This window comes from Hippopotamus amphibius, chromosome 2, assembly GCF_030028045.1.
Source record: "Hippopotamus amphibius kiboko isolate mHipAmp2 chromosome 2, mHipAmp2.hap2, whole genome shotgun sequence".
Taxonomy (NCBI): Eukaryota; Metazoa; Chordata; class Mammalia; order Artiodactyla; family Hippopotamidae; genus Hippopotamus; species Hippopotamus amphibius.
The window spans coordinates 150,313,122-150,330,460 of record NC_080187.1 but is presented as its reverse complement, the minus strand read 5'-3'; the positions used below and the strand labels follow the sequence as shown (position 1 = coordinate 150,330,460).

Sequence of the window (17,339 nt, the reverse complement as noted above, 5' to 3'; positions counted from 1 at the left end):
AAACATACCAGGAAGTCAGAGGAGCTGAAGGAGGACCTAGGAGACAGTAGAGCAGTTGCACACCCAGCGGCTACTTCACACCCACGGGTGAATCAGCAGATTGTCAACAACTATGTGAGCTACAAAATGGTTGTGTCTTCCCTCAGGCTCCCCAAATCTTTCAAGAACCTCCCCTGTGGCTCCCCTAGCCAGAAACGTGTGAGAAAGTGAATTCTAGGAAATGTAGCATAGCCTAGCCAAGTTGATAGATTCCAAAGTCACCACAGAGACTCAAACTTTTTTTTAAAGAAATCACAAGTTACGAATTTTATTATTTTCATTAATTTATTTCTTGGCTGCGTTGGGTCTTTGTTGCTGCACGCAAGCTTGGGGTGAGCGGGATCTACTCTTTGTTGTGGTGGGTGGGGCTTCTCATTGCGGTGACTTCTCTTGTTGCAGAGCATGGGCTCTAGGTGCGTGGGCTTCAGTAGTTGTGGCACACGGGCTTAGTTGCTCCGGGGCATGTGAGATCTTCCCAGACCAGGGATCGAACCCATGTCCCCTGCAATGGCAGGCGGATTCTTAACCACTGTGTCACCAGGGAAGTCCAAGACTCAAACTTTTGAGTCATTAAATCATAATATGAGGTCTTTCTGGGCTTTACTCAAGGGAGCAACTTACAGTCTCCATTTGCTTCATCTACTGTGCTGGCTACAAACATCATAACCTAAATTTCACTGTTTGGAAGGTCATGGAATCACCTAGAAGAGTAACACAAAAAGCACATAGAATTAGGCAGAATAGGAAGGCTTTGGGACTTCCCTCCAGGTTGCATCTACTCACTACTCACAACCCCACTCCCAGCACCATTTTTCTTTATCCTAGACTCCTTCATTTCTTCTTCTTGTTGTCTTTTTTTCTTCATTTTCTTATTCAGCCTGGACTCCACAATCTGTTACTCTGACACCCCGCGTACCAATACACACACTTTCTTGTCCTTTAGTCTTTTTTTCTTTAGTTTTTTTTTTCAGTTATACACACATGGAGGTCGAAAGAACCAAATTGTTATATGACTTGTAACTAGAATATCAGTCTTCTGCCCAGTTACCACCACAATCTTCCATTTGTTGGAGCAACTACCTTTAATTCTACAGTAAGTTCCCTCCATATGAACCTTCGAGTTGCAAACTTTCAAAGATGCCAACATGCATTCCATCAGCGTCAGGCGTGAGTGAAATTGCAGCTGACGATCCTTCAGCTCCACCATCTCCCACCTCCTCTCCCTCCTCCAGTCAGTGACTCTTCTTGCCTGTTCACTTGATGCCAGCCCTGTATGCCAGCTGCTGTACTGTACTACTGTACTTTTCAAAGTACCGTTCTGTCAGATTAAAAATGTTTTCTTGATTTTTTGTGCTTGTTTGTTTATGTATTATTTGTGTGAAAAGTATTATAAACCTATTACCGTACAGTACTATATAGCGGATTGTGTTAGTTCAGTACCTAGGATACTTCTTTGGACTTATGAACAAATTGGACTTATATGAAAGCGCTCTCAGAACAGAACTCTTTCTGTATGTAGGGAATTTACTGTATTAGCTTATTCTTTTGGCATTTATCTCTCTGTCTCTAAATAACACTTATTGCCCTTAATTTTCCAATTTCAGGTTTGTCTGTGTTCTTCCTACTATGGGGGATGAGAATATAGCTCTTTTTCATCCTCATAAAATCTTCCCTCCCCTTTGCAAGTATTCTTTCGGGCTCTCCAAAAGAGAGAGCCTGAAAATAGTTTTATGGTCGTTTAGTTTAGTTGGATATTTAGTGTTTACATAATTATAACTATGGAATTGCTACTTAGGCTGTCTTTCTTGCAAAACTTTTTGTCTTGCTTGGAGTTCATATTTGACTTTTTTCCCTTATTTGTCACTACAGTAATCTCAAGTGTTTCATTTTTCAGCACACTGAGATTCTTCAGGTCTATCAATGGCAACTCCTTGAGAAAAGTCTCTCAGACGATCTGAACTCTGGGCTAGTCATTGTCCTCACCTGGGGCACAGCGCCCATCCTGGGACGGCTCTTCACCATCACGTTAGGAATCCTTCTGCTTTTTCCCCTGGTGTCTCCTACCAAATTCCACGTCTTCCCATTTCTTTGCATTCTTATCTCTGCTATCTCCCTTCATGGCTGCCGTATCCTCTTTTCTTCTCTGAAGATGATAGTGTTAGTTTTCCTCTCCCTGCAGATCTGTTTCCTCAGTGTCTGGCATTTCATGGTTGTCTGCTCATATTGAAAAGTGAGGCAATAAAAAGCTGACTGGCCTCTCGGCTGCAGTGGGTTTCACTTTATAATAATCTGGCTAGTTGATTCCACTGGACAATCCAGTTGCCCGGGATCTTTCTGTGATTACTCTTGGCCAGTCAGATCCTCCGAGAAGAATTTTCTAGCCCCTGGCTAGAGGGTGAAGGCCAGGCTTCCAGGTTTTGAGAGCTGAGTAAATGAAGGCTGAGGGCTTCTTCTCTGCTTAATCTTCCTATTTCTAAAGTGGTTGCCCTGTTCTCAACTCTGCCTGCTACACTTCAGTCCAAACATCCTCCCTTTCCCTCTCCAGAAAATAAGCCTCTGCTCTTCTGCTGGAACAATAAAGGGCTAAAACAGTCAACCCCTTTACATCCACTTTTCAGCTTCCAGGATTTTGTTGCTGATATCTTTTCTTCTGAGTGTGTGGGTTTACGCTTTTCAAAAAGTACCTCTAAGTTTTGTTTTGTTTGGTTTGTTTTGTTGTGTTGTGTTGTGTTTTGTTTTGTTTTCCACGAGGGAGCATCAGTAAATGTAAGTGTTCAAGCCTCTTCACCCAGAATTCCTCTGACTTTCCAGCATACGTGCCAATCAAAACACCAGCCCGAGATCAATCTCACCTGCCCCTGGTTGTCCTTTACTTCTGAAGAGCATCGCACAACCCCGCGGATGTGTGCCCCTGTTGGCATGTTACCTTAAGCCACAGCTGAGTCTCAGAGCTGCCCAGAAATCCTTATTTATGTTCCTTGGGAGCCCTAATTCCCATTCCACACCCACCCCTGCAGTGTCTCCCAGAGCTTCCCGTCGGCCTCAGACTTCGCTTTCAGCAGAGCACGTGGCCTCCCCCTTCGTAAAGAAGGGAGCCATCCGTCAGGAAGCCATCAGCCTTCCTGGAACCAGCCTGTTTCCAAGCCTAGCTGCATCCATGCCTGTCCTGGCCTCCTTCTTCCTTTCTCTCCCTCAAGGTTCAACCCTGCACCTCTGCTCTGGGCCGCCTCCCCTTCTTCTCACCCCCGCAGATCACAATGTTTCATCACCCCAGCCTCTCCCTCTCCACCAGCTCTTGCCCGTGGCAAAGTGGATGTAAGTCCTTTACTGTCTGGTCCTTGCTCGCTTCTCCTGACTCATCTCAACATCCTCTCCTGGCCCATCTCGCTCCAGCCTTGTGAACCACAGCCAGTTCCCTAAACACACATATCTTCTCTTCACTCCGGGCTTCTGCAAATGCTGATCCCTTCGCCTGGACCATCCTGTTCTCCACCGGCAGGTCATACCTGTCCCTCAGAAGCCAGCTAAGATGCTCCTCACCGGGATGCTCTCCTCCTCACCCCAAAGCTTGGTGGGGCCACTCCTGTGAGGTCCCATCTTACCCTCTGTCTATCCCATGGGCCACTTGCCACAATGAATTGAAGTGAACTCTTTTCTTATGTGTCTCCCCCACTGGACTGTGAGCTCCCTGGAGGCAGGGAGTTTATTGACCATGAATCACCAAGACCCATCACAGTGCCCGGCATACGGCAAATGTTGAATTCCTGTTGGCCTCACTTTCTCCTTCTCTGGGTAGAATCAAGCCTTTGGGGAGAATGGCAAGCAAAGGGGAAAACAGTCCAAACAGCAGGCTGCTACAGTTTATCCGCTAAGAAAATGAACTCCACGGTTCCTCCACTCAACTGTCTCTCCACATCATCACGGCAACAACCAGAACAAGCAAGGCAACAGGGAGGTGAAGGACTTGCCTTACAGGGGTGCCCCAAAGTCCCAGTCTGTAGATATGCCCTGAAATGAAGTTAAATAGGCCACCTCTTACGCCACCATTCATTACTTAATTTACATGTCTCTTCCTTACTAGTAGGGGAGGGAGCTCCATTACTAGGGCAACCAGGAGTAATATGTGCCTATTTCAGCCTTTACCAAAATCTTAATTCTACTTGGTCAAACATCCGTTGTGCCCTTCCTCCTGTGGTCCAGAGAACAAAAGCTTTCTTCAGTTCTGCCTGTGTTCTCTCCAGGATCCCATCAATTCCTACATGATTTTCTAAAGTTAATATCTTAATATAAGGATATATTGTACCACATGGGGAATAGAGCCAATATTTTATAGTAACTGTAAATGCATTTAACCTTTAAAAATGGTGAATCACTATTTTGTACACCTGTAACATGTAATATGGAGGGGGGGATATGGGGATATATGTATAAATACAGTTGATTCACTTTGTTGTACAGTGGAAATTAGCACAACAGTTTAAAGCAATTATACTCCAATAAAGATCTGGAAAAAAATAAAAACAAATCAAAATAATATCTTAACCAATATCATTAGTATTAACTAACCTTGATACTTTCCTGGCCTCCAATAGACTCACCCTCTGATCAATACTGTTACTCAAGAATAAACATTCAATAATTACTTACTGAAAGAATGAACCTCAGTCAGTTACCCACGCATCATTGTACCTATGTTGGCTTTGGCCATCTGGAAAGCAAGGTCCATTTCCTATTTCCCATTATGACATAGGTAAATAAATTACTCCAGACAAGTGGCAAATTGTAAAATTATGAAAATGAATAAATCATCTGGATAACAATAAATCACATTAAGGTATAGAATCTCAAAGCTTTATTTCAATCAGCCCTAGGGATAACATCCACTCTCCTTGCAACATCCTGGTCTAATAATTACCACTGCTTGAAAAATCAAAAAAGCAAGTAAATCAACCCACAAGATTAGTTGTCTTGGATGTTTAATCATTCATATGCTGGATGGTCCAGCTGAAAGTGAACGCTTCCTCTCCTAAACTCCTATATTTCCATTTTTTAATGAATTTGAGTCAAAATTGATTTGAGTCAAAATTTCTTCTTCTTCTTTCTTTTTAAGCTGAAAAGTGTCTCTACTGGATGCAGGGAAGCAGAGGTGCCCGGGACGTTTATCAATTAGTAGCCAGGGAAGGCTCTCTGAGGAGAGATGAGAGAGGCCAGCCACACAGCCCACTGAGGGAAGAGCATTTTGGGAAGTGAGAAGAACAAAGGCCAAGGACCCTTGTCAAGGTGGACACACGGAAAGGGGACAGTTTGGAAAACCGAATAAAACAAACAGAAATGAATGAACGGTCTCCCTCCTCAAACTTGACCACTTATCATCCTTCCTGTCTATGTAGTTTTTTGAACCAAACTATGGCTAGACCTTTTCTGAGCACCGGTCGGCATTTTCCACATGGCCACAGGTAGATATGCCATCATTACTTAAACCTTCCTTTATTGTTGGAATTAGTTATTATGGTGCCCCCACCATAAGATGAGATGGGATCTCCCCAAACCCTTCTTCTCTGCATCCTCCAAAACAAGTCCCCAGCCCCCCTCATTTCAAAATTCCATTGAGAAATAACAGGGCAGCCACCCAAGAGGGCCTCGTGGGGAAGATTAAGATCCTGACTTTGCGTGATGTCCTCAGGGTCTCTGTCCCTGAGCTCTCCAAGTCCTGAGGCCCACATGCTCCTAAGATTCTCACACCAACCTCTTCCTCCAGTGAGTCAGCCTGGATGTAAAGTCAAGATAGAGACAAATGACCCAAGCAGCCTTCCATCTAAGCATCTCCTGGTCAACTCCCAGCCCCCCTCCCCATGCCCCACAGCCCCCCTGGCAGTCTGACTCTGCAGAGGGCCAGTCACTGAGCAGGAAATGAGTACTGGGCATCAGGGGTTCTGCTCTCCAAGAGTATTTTGGCCTCCTCGCTCACTTGCCCTAGGAGGAAACCTCACCCTGGGGTGCTGATTCACCCACATCACCTCTCCAGCAGGAGGAAGGCCAGAGGTGGTGGAAGAGGGGGGCGCAGGCTGGTGCTCTGGCCATGACCATGAAAGGACACTGCAGAGTGGGCAAAGCCCCCCATCTCATATGGCCCAGGAGGAAGCAAGCAGCTGTTCCAACCTGGCAGCTGTTATTTACACTTCCAATAGTGTGTGATGGCGGGAGTGTAGAAACAGTAGTAGGTGACTCGAGAGAGTAGGGAAATGAGGCCTTTGACAAAGATGTGTACCATTTATGTGAAACCCAGTGCCTCTGCTAAAAATAGAGCCCGGCAACAAGTGCTCCATCCTGATACAAGCACTACACAGATAATAAAGTTATTTCACATCTGTATTTCGCTCAGGCTGCCAGACCACATGTTTGTCATCTAACAGCATCTCAATTTCCAGGGGCTGATTTTACTGTAAGTAACGCTGTCCTAGCCCTAGCTCCTCCACCAGCTAATTGTGCCAGATTGACATTATTGGTAAGATGAAAGGGTAACGGGATAAAACGGAGTTTCTCACTTCCGGTTCCATACTTTGTGAATCTAGGAAATCATCTGGGGAGCTGATGGCTTGGATAGGAATGTGGAGTTTTCACTTCCAGGAATTGTTTGGACTTTGTCTTTTTTGTAACAAGATATGTAATGCATGCTGAATGGATGGTTTTATGCACCAAGCCATTCAACTTGAATTTTTATAATTATGAAATTTCACCCACAAGGTCTGAGTTCAAGCAGCCTTACCAGATGCAGGGAAAATCCATATGACTGTGAATAAACATCAACTCTTACCTGCGAGTGAAGAAATCTAGCTAGAATGAGCAAATAAAACAAGGATTTTTTTAAAAAAGTTCATCTGTTTAAAATGTAGAAAGAATGTGGGAAAGGGTGGCTGGGAGCTGCCCTTGGGGATCACTGGAACTAGTGACTAGATACTGTCAGGAAGCATTCTCCTCTCCCCTCTGCTTTCCCACACACCCCACCAGGCTTCTTCCCTCTCAGGCTGTTGGTGGGATACAGGAAAGGGGGAAGAGCCTGGCAGCTGGAAGTTCCAGGTTCACATGTTTATAGACCCAGGGCTTCAGAAGAAAAGAGCTTCTCTTCTCTCAGTTCAAATTTGAAAAGTCTCAGGGAAGGACTGTGATTGGCTTGCTTTGAACCATAAGCCTACCTATTGGTCCATCTGTTCAAGGAGTGGGGGATATGATTGGCTCAGCTTGGGGCATGTGCCTGCCCCCAAGAGGAGTGGGAGGGGCTCTGCTGCTACAGGAAGTGGAGTGGCACTCACATGGCCACTGGGGGATTCGTGACTGAACAGAAAGGAATTGAAACAAGCATCGCTCTTATCTGGCCTCCATTTAGAGATAGAGTAGGAGCATGTCGCAAAGTGGGTCTGAGTTATAATAATCTGAATGTCTGAAGATGTTTATAAAAGCAGAATCTCTTCAGAAAGATCCTGTCCACTTCACGGCAGGAACAAGATGGAACTGATATTTGGGGGAGCCTTAATTTTTAAGGAAGCAAAAAGGATTTCTCTTTAAGGAAATAATTTTATATGTTGTAAAAATTTCACTATGTCCCACAATATTTTCTAAGAAAGGCATAATAAGGCTTATGTGTTTTAACTTCATACAGGGGAAAAAAAGGAGCTCTGCGCAGACAAAGTGAAGTGTCAGGACTTAAGCAAGCAGTTACTGAGACTTGAGGATAGGGCTTTAAAAGAACCACATGCAAATTAAAACAATTCTCTACCCTTTCACACCTATCAAATTAGGGGAAGGTTTTTTTGGTTTTTTCTTTTTTAAATGATGAAACCCAATTTTGGCAAGGTTCCAGTAAAACAGGTACAATTAATTGCTTATTGCTGGAGGGACTATGAATTGGAAAGTGATTTGACAATACGCACGTATAGCCATTAAAGTGCTTGACTTTTCTGATCCAGTAATCTCTCTTGAAGGAATTTCTCCTATGAATTAAACTAAAAGAAGGCAGAATAAAGAAGCTCCCTCAGCTTTAATTTTTACTGAAAAATAGTGAAGACCAGGGTCATGTTTTATTTATCTTTGTGTCTCCAACAGGTATGACACAGAGCTGGCACTTTACTTTTAAATTTATTTATTTATTTATTTATTTTATTGGCTGTGTTGGGTCTTTTTTTGCTGTGCGTGGGCTTTCTTTTTAGTTGCGGTGAGCAGGGGCTCCTCTTCACTGTGGTGCGCGGGCTCCTCATTGCTGTGGTTTCTCTTGTTGTGGAGCACAGGCTCTAGGCGTGTGGGCTTCAGTAGTTGCAGCACATGGGCTCAATAGTTGTGGCTCACGGGCTCTAAAGTGAAGGCTCAATAGTTGTGGCACACGGGCTTAGTTGCTCCGCGGCATGTGGGATCTTCCTGGAGCAGGGATCGGACCTGTGTCCCCTGCATTGTCAGGTGGATTCTCAACCACTGTGCCACCTAGCAAGCCCGAGCTGGCACTTTAAAGTTTGTTAAAATAATAACTGAAAATACAATGTTCACAAAAGGGTATTTCAAAAATAAGTCACGTAAGATCATTTCAATGTGAGAGGATGTTGCCATTAAAATGAAGAACTACGAAAACCACATTGTACTTTGGGAGGTTTATCTTCCAGGTCTAGGGGAAAAAAGGAACTTTAGGGTATATAACATAGTTCCTGTATTCTAATTACAAGTATGTAAAATTTATCTAGGAATCTGGACACGCAGTGGAAAGGAAACAGAAGAAAGCAAATAATTGTTAGTTGGGGTGGATTCTTTATTATATGGTCCCTTAATATTTATGCAATCACCTGTTTTATTTTTATTTTTTTAATTAATTAATTTATTGGCTTTGTTAGGTCTTCATTGCTGCGTGCAGGCTTTCTCTAGTTGTGGTGAGCGGGGGCTACTCTTCACTGCAGTGCGCAGGCTTCTCATTGTGGTGGCTTCTCTTGTTGCGGAGCACGGGCTCTAGGAGCACAGGCTTCAGTAGTTGTGGTGCACGGGCTTAGTTGCTCTGCTGCATGTTGGATCTTCCTGGATCAGGGATGGAACTCATGTCTCCTGCATTGGCAGGCAGATTCTTAACCACTGCACCACCAAGGAAGTCCCAATCACATGTTTTAGATTAATTCATATGTTTGTGAACTATAACTGTTATGGCAGAATGACCAACAAGACCCATCTGGACGGCAGCTGAGCCCCCATGAGCCTGGCAAGAAGGAATTCTCTACTCTTGTCCTCACCATGTATCTTGGTAGACCTTAGAAATGGAATCTTCCAAAACAGTCATATCTATGCCTATGAATGTGTCACCATAAGGGTGTAAGTACATCGATTCACAAATATATAAAGAGGATGCTTGACAGACAGGCATATGGAAGTATTCAATACAATATCAATCACATGTAAATATTGTCTTGTTGTGAGATTGTGATTTATAATAAGAAATATGTATTTAGTCTTTGTCCCTGTTCCTGGCACAGAGCTCTTCAATGCTTGTAAATTCCTAAGTGATGAGAGCACCAGGGCATTTTTTGTTCTAATGAGGAGACCTTGGGTGGGCTCCTGGGTGGGGGCTGGTCACCAGAAAGACCAAGCCATGATTAGAAGCTTGGACTTTTTAGCCTCACCCTCTACTCTCCAGAAAGTGAAGAAGGGTTGGAAATGAAGTTAATCACAGATCGTGCCTATGTGGTGGCGAATTCATAAACATCCCAATAGTGCGTGGCTCAGAGAGTGTGCACGTTGGCAAGCATGTGGAGGTGCTGGGAGTGTTGCCCAGAGAGGGCGTGGACGCTCCGCACCCCCTCCCACATACCTTGCCCCGTGCATCTCTTCCACCCGACGTTCGTCTGTATCCTTTATCATATCTTTTTATAATAAAATAGTAAACAGGAAGTAAACAGTTTTCCTGAGTTCCATGAGATGTTCTAGCAAATTAATCGAAACCGAGGAGGGAGTCGTGGGAACCTCTAACCCACAGCCGATGGGTCAGAAGCACAGGGGACAACCTGGACTTGGGATTGGCATCTGAATTGGGGGCCGTCTTGTGGGACTGAGCCCTTAACCTGTGGGATCTGACACTGTCTCCGGGCAGATAGTGTCAGAACTGATTTAAATTGTAGGACGCAGAGCTGGTGTTGCAGAATTGCTTGGTGTAAAGAAAACACACACACACATTTGGTGACCAGAAGTGTCAGAGTGAGGTGTTTTGTGTGAGTAGTAAAAGAGGAAGACACAGCAGTGCGGGGGTAGGGGTGGGTCGGGGACTGGAGATTTTTCCAGTGCACTTATACTCAAGGCTATCATCTGCAGGACTGGCTACATAATTTGCAAGGCCTGGTGCAAAATGAGAGTTTGGGGCCTCTTGTTAGAAAATTATTATAGATTTCAAGAAGGCAGCAACAGAGTAGTAAACCCAGCGTGGGGTCCTTTTGAGTGCAGGACTCTGTGCCAAGCACGGGTCAGTGGCCATGAAGTCAGCCCTCGTTTTAAGTACAGGATGGGAGCAATCTTGTGAATTTGGGTTCTAGTGTCAATTCTCTCTGTGATTAGAGGTGCAACCTTGAACAAATAAATCATTCACCCTCTCTGTGCCTCACCGCACCTGGGCAGAATTTGATCCCACGGTCAGCCTTCTCCTCCCTCTGACTCAGCATCCTTTCTATCAGCCGCAGTGCCTCCTATTTCAGTGGACTGTGGTGAGATACAGTATGTCCCCTACATACGAACCTTCACGTTGCGAACTTTCAAAGATGCGAATGTGCATCGCACGTCCAGTCACAGAAGTTAGTTCACGTGTCTGGTGGACACCATCACGTGTGTGCATCCTCTACAAGTGGTCATGCTCTTGTGTACTTTAGGATATAGTCCGGTATAGAGTGTGGTAGTACAGTATCTTCATTTCAAGCCCAGGATGTCCAGAAGCAAGCGTAAAAGTAGGGATGATGTAGCTGATACTTGCCTGTTCACTCGATGCCAGCCCCGGTATGCCAGCTGTTGTACTGGACTTTTCAAGGGACTGTAGTGTAAGATTAAAAACACTTTCTTTATTTTTTGTGTTTCTTTTTAACGTATTATTTGTGTGAAAAGTATTATAAACCTATTCCAGTACAGTACCATATAGCCGATTGTGTTAGTTGGGTACCTAGTCTAACTGTGTTGGACTTACGAACAAATTGAACTTACGAGCGTGCTCTCGGAATGGACCTCGTTGATATATAGGGGACTTACTGCACAACACCCCATTTCGGGGGAACTTTTCTTAAAATTTCCCACCTTCGATTCAGCCTGATGCTCCCTCCCCCCAGCTTCCAATTAAAACACTCATAAAACGATGAAAAGGAGAAAATTCACAACAGCAGGGACATTATCGATAATAACCAACCATATGGCAGAAGACAGGGGAGCCGTCAGGACTGCAGCATCAGTGAGGCTGTGGCAGGAACGGCAGCTGTGGCTGCAGCTGACGCCCTACAGCGGGGCCTGGGGCTCTCTGTCCACCCAGAGCCGCAGCGATGCCACTGCAGGTTCCCTTGGGAACGTGCTTACGTTCAGCTAGGGCTTCCCACCCCCCTACCGCCCGAAGCCCAAAGTTCCCTTCCTTCCTTCTCCTCCCCAGGCCCTCCACCTCTGCCCCACACACCAGGAATGAGTGGGACTGACTCTTTCGGAAATCTTGTAGCCTAGTTTCTTCTTCTAGCCTACTCCACATCTCTTATAGTCTTAATCACTTTCTTTTTTTATATAAATTTATTTATTTTATTGGCTGCATTGGGTTTGCGTTGTTGCGCGTGGGCTTTCTCTGGTTGCGGTGAGCAGAGGCTGCTCTTTGTTGCAGTGCAGGGGCTTCTCATTGCAGTGGCTTCTCTTGTTGCAGATCACGATCTCTAGGCATGCAGGCTTCAGTAGTTGTGGCACATGGGCTCAATAGTTGTGGCTCGCAGGCTCTAGAGCTCAGGCTCAGTCGCTGGGGCGCATGGGCTTGGTTGCTCCGCAGCATGTGGGATCTTTCCGGACCAGGGCTCAAACCTGTGTCCCCTGCCTTGGCAGGCGGATTCTTAACCACTGCGCCACCAGGGAAGCCCTAATCACTCTCTTAATGTCATTGTCCTCATGCTGCTCCTCCTGCGAGCTCATCCTCAGGCTGCTCTGGGCTACCTCTCCCTGACTCCGTTCCCCAGCACTTTACTGTGTTCTTGAGAATTCCATGCCTTTTTCACTTTTTAAAATTTTTATTGGAATAGAGTTGATTTACAATGTTGTGTTAGTTTCAGGTGTACAGCAAAGTGAATCAGTTATACACACACATATACCAGCTGACAGTGGGACAAAGGACCACTGAAAGCTCTTTGCTAGTGTCTTGAGTGGGACTTTAAGGGACAGAAAAAACATTTGAAAACTCCTGTCTTTGGTGTCCTAAAATTTTTCTACCTTTTGAGTAAAAGAATCAAGATAGAAGTCTCGCTAAAAGGGGAATGTGAGCTTTGATTTTGAGGTTTGGAAGAAGATGCACACAGCTGGTGAGGCCAAGGGAAGATGCTGCTCTTCCTCCAGGTCCCCCTGACCAGGTGCTGGGCTGGAGCTGAAAGCCACAAACTCCCAGATCACCACAGCATCTGAAGTCACGGGTATCAGCCCAACCAGATCTAGAGGGCGGGCACCACAGCTCCTGCTTCCACCACCGGCGACCAACAGAGACCAAATAAGCCTTTCAGTGTGATGGGATCTACCCCGACGAAGAAAGAGAGAGGAGAGCCTGTGCTGGAATTTTGAAGTGCTGAGTTCACCATCCTGAACTGACTGATCAGTCACAGGAGGGGGCTAAATATTCTGAAAGCATCTGGATTAAGACATTCCCTGGGGGTGGGCTGGAGGATCAGAGACAGAAATTAAGGGCAGTTTTAGAAATAAATGAAAATCTACATATTCATAGCCAAGCCTAGGTCTGCTGAAATATTTTACCTCTTGCATAAAATTCTCTTTAACCTCCCTTTAAACCTCATCTTTAGTCTAACGAGGACCTCTGGTACCTTGATCCTCTACTGTCTCCTCAACTCTCAGCCTCCTCTTCCTCTTATTCCCCAACCCGCCCCCCCCCCCACTTCCCTGGTGGTCCATGGTTAAGACTTCGCCTTCCAATGCAGGGGGTGCAGGTTTGATCCCTGGTTGGGGAGCTAAGATCCCACATGCCTCAAGGTCAAAAAACAAAAACATAAAACAGAAGCAATATTGTAACAAATTCAATAAAGACTTAAAAAATGGTCCACATCAAAAAAAAAAAAAATCTAGCTTGAAGCTGGGACGAAGTGAGAGAGTAGCATTGACATACATACACTACCAAATGTAAAATAGCTAGTGGGAAGCTGCTGCCTAACACAGGGAGATCAACTCGATGATGGGTGATGACTTAGAGGGCCAGGATAGGGAGGGTGGGATGGAGTCGCAGGAGGGAAGGGATACGGAAATGTGTGTATAAATACAGCTGATTCACTTTGTCGTACAGCAAAAGCTGGCACAATAGCGTAAAGCAATTATATTCTAATAAAGAGCTTTAAAAAAATCTAAAAATAAATAAATAAAAAATAAACCCACAGTGCACCATAGGACCCACTTTCCTGACGATGCACTTAATTCTTGCCCTTTTCTCATACCTACTGAGAAAAATACGAGCCTGTATCCACTCAGCTGCCTACTTCCTCCAATCCAATACCTTGGCTTCTGAACACTGTTGGAGAAAATTGCATAACCATGCAGATTAGTATCATCACAGATGTGTGACCTCCAAGCTCAACACAGCCTTCCACATTGCCTAAAATACTTTCTTATTTCTCAAATCAGCTTTCGTTTACATATTTTTTTCAATAAACTCTCCTGACACCTCCTAGCTACCCCACCACACCCATCTTCCACCCATCCTCTCTTCCCCTTGTATTCATGTATACATGTACACGCTGCCCATTGGGAAAGCAGAAGTTGTCAGACTAGACTTCTTGGCACTCAGTATTTTGGAAATCTGTTTTACGGTCCAGGGTTTTAGTTTTTGATGGTGTCTTTTTTAGTACTCATATAGGTTCTTACTATAGGTTTCTGGAAGGGAAATCTAATACCTGTTCCAACTTTCCTAGTTCTCCTTTCATCAAAAAACAAAAACCAAAAAACAATGCCCGCACTACCACCACCACCACCACCACCACAACAAACACCTTCAAAGATAATGATAAAAGTCAAAGTAGTACACAGGCAGAGAAATTAGTTTCCTACAAGAAGGGACAACAGCTGGCTCAGACTTTTCCTTCACAAATTAAATTCCAGAAGATAATGAGAGGTTTTGGCAGAACTTTTTGGGGGAAAAGAAATCTAAATACAAGAACTTTTTTAATATGAGAAGGCAAAGAATGACATCATAGATAAGCACATGACCATACATCCCACCGCTCAGATACCTTTCTTGCAAAAATTACTCAAAACTTTCCTGTGGACAGACAGATAAATTAAACACATGAGTGGAGAAGGTGCAGTTTAAAAGAAACTGGAAGCTTGGAATTCCATTTAATGATAGAGTGAATTGTATCTATAGCGTTTATAAACACATGATAGTTAGAAAATTGAAGGAAAAAGCCAAAAATTTCCTTGTAAAGATTTAGAAGAGAGAAATAACAACATGTGAAGTGTGTCTAACTCTAAGTCTGTGTAGACCTCTTAGGCTGACTGCCTGGCTCACCACAACTGCCCACCCCCAGGAGCTGGCCCCAACAGACATGAGGAGACCCCTCAGCTATGTCTGTACTAGGTGATTCTGCTTCACTGGCCACAGGAAGGCAACTGACTCAAGCTAAGCCATTAATCATCCCTACCAAGAGTCTGAATCTTGTACTGAGAGACACAGCACGTGAGCACCTTTCAACTGAGCTATGTTAGAGTCCTCTAGCGTGAAGCCTCATGAATCCCTCCAAATGGGGCCCCTGAATCTGCCCCAGTCCCTGTCCCTCTCAAGGCACGGCCATTCAATTCTTCCTTGGGCTCCATGTCATTCCCTAGCTGCCTATCAATGTGTCCTCTTCAAGTTAAGCTAGCCATGGTCCATCTCTGCTATTGTTGACCAAACGAAGCTTGACTAATGCAGAAGTTGCTGCCAGCAGCGGAGGTTTTCAATTATCAGGATATCAGAGAAAAGGAGTGTGGTAAGGACAGAAGTGAGGATGTGCCCAAGACAGGCTTGGACCTGGGACCTGGGACCCTTTGTTGCAGTGCTGGCACCTGGACAAATGTCTCCTTGAGCAGCAAAATACAAAGAAACTATATGGGACTAAAACTAACAGCATGCATGTGCAGTTGGGGCAGATAATGGACAACAAGATACACAAAGACCAAAAACCCAGCTGCCACTTCTGAAGAGCCGGGAGCAAAAACAGGGTGTCAGGAGCAAAAGCAGAGTCCTGCACATGCCCCCTATACACACCACCACCTAAGGGGTGGGCAGACCACCTAAGCCACCCCTCCAGCCTGACCCCTGGACACACCCCTATCCTCACCCCATATAAGGAACCAGCTCGCAGCCCCTCATGGAGCAAGCAGGCGAGGGAACCTGTTGTTTGTTCTCGCTCCCCTCTGCTGCAGCAGGGGCCCCAGTGAAGCCTGGCCTGAATTCCGTGTCTGGCCTCCCATCAATTTATACTGATTAAGGAGGCCAAGAACCCTGATGGGTAACATGCTCACTTTCCTATCCTTGTCCGGGAAGATGGCAATAAGTGACAGAATTAGTGAAACTGTTGCCGATCTGCTCTTGGAACGTGACTCAATAGTCATTTCATAGGATTTCAGCATATTTCAGGTACGTCTTCAGCTTTTATGGTACAAGATGAGAGAGACAAGCTCCAGTCCAAGAAAGATATTCTAAAACTTGGTAGAGAACAGCATGGAAAGTATCTGACTGTGAAAAAAGGCCTTTAATGGACATCACCAGAAATCTGAGGCAGCTGAGGATCAAATAATCACACACCTTGCCAAACTGCAGCAGTCCACTTTGCCGGTGCATCTTCTTTATAAAGCTAAAGTTAGTGTCCTGATCAGAAAACTGAAGGGTTATGGCACTTAGGAGAAGTCGCATCTGGGAGAGGCCAGAGGAGTCTGGGCATCCTGGGATTTCCCTCTGCTCCCTTCATTCCTCCAATGCACCTTCAAAAGAAAACGAGTGGAAGAGGACTTCCCTGGCGGTCAGGTTGTTAAAACTTCGTCTTCCAATGCACGGGGTGCGGGTTTGATGCCTGGTAGGGGAGCTAAGATCCCACATGCCTTGCGGCCAAAAAAAACCCAAAACATAAACAGAAGCAATACTGTAACAAATTGAATAAAGACTTTAAAAACACATCGAAGAAATCTTTAAAAAAAAAAATAAGTAGAAGAAGGGGTAACCTCCAAAGACTGTGAATTTGGGAAAGAGAGGCCCAACATCATGTTAGATTTCATTGCCAGATGGGATTTCAACTTGTCTCCCATAGGGGAAAAGGAGAATCACAGGAGGCAGAGCACTCTTTGGGTGTATGGGGGGAAAGGACGTGTGCAGGTATGTTCACACATGTGTGTATGCGTGTATGTTGGGAAGTCAAGGGGAAGAATGTAGTGACATCTATTGCTTAATTTGCTTACCTTCTCTTATTTTTCTGGAAGGGGATCCTCCATCTACATGAAGAAGATGAAGCCAGGTTTATACAATATTGCCCTATCTCCTGGCTTCCTAACTCAAGCTCTATTGGATCTAAGCTGAGTCAAAGCCTTTTCTCACAAATTTCAAATTTGAATTAAGATATTGAAATATAAGCTTGTCCACTCTCTGTGTCTGGATGATACCTCCTGGAGCCGTTACCAGTGACCGAATTCCTTCATGTGAACTGGAGAAGGAAAGCTGGACCGCAGGGCAAGCAAAGTATCAAAACATGTGCTGAGCACAATACATAAGAAAGACCTAGATGGGTGGGATGCAGAGGATGGGAGGGAGGTCGAAGAGGGAAGAGATATGTGTATACATATAGCTGATTCACTTTGCTGTATAGCAGAAACTAACACAACATTGTAAAGCAGCTATACTCCAATAAAAAAAAGATAGGAGGTAGGTACATGAATGCTTGTTTTATTTTTGTTTGTTTTATACGAATCATTCCTATGTATTTTAAGCACTCTTTTGTATATGTGTTTCACAGTAAATTTTTCAAACAAAAGAAAGAGAAAGAAAGAAACGAAAGAAAGAAAGAGAAAGGAGAAAAAGAAAGAAAGAAAGAAAGAAA

At 44.7% G+C, this 17,339-nt stretch overlaps 1 protein-coding gene across 1 annotated transcript in view; it reads right to left on the bottom strand.

The window, feature by feature from the left end:
* Positions 1 to 625: 625 nt before the first annotated feature.
* MTHFS (methenyltetrahydrofolate synthetase) overlaps positions 626 to 17,339 on the bottom strand; it is a 338,992-nt gene continuing 322,278 nt past the window's right edge. The window contains exon 5 of the mRNA XM_057722142.1: positions 626 to 740. The gene's annotated coding sequence lies outside the window, so the exon portion shown is untranslated. The remainder of the gene's footprint in view (positions 741 to 17,339) is intronic.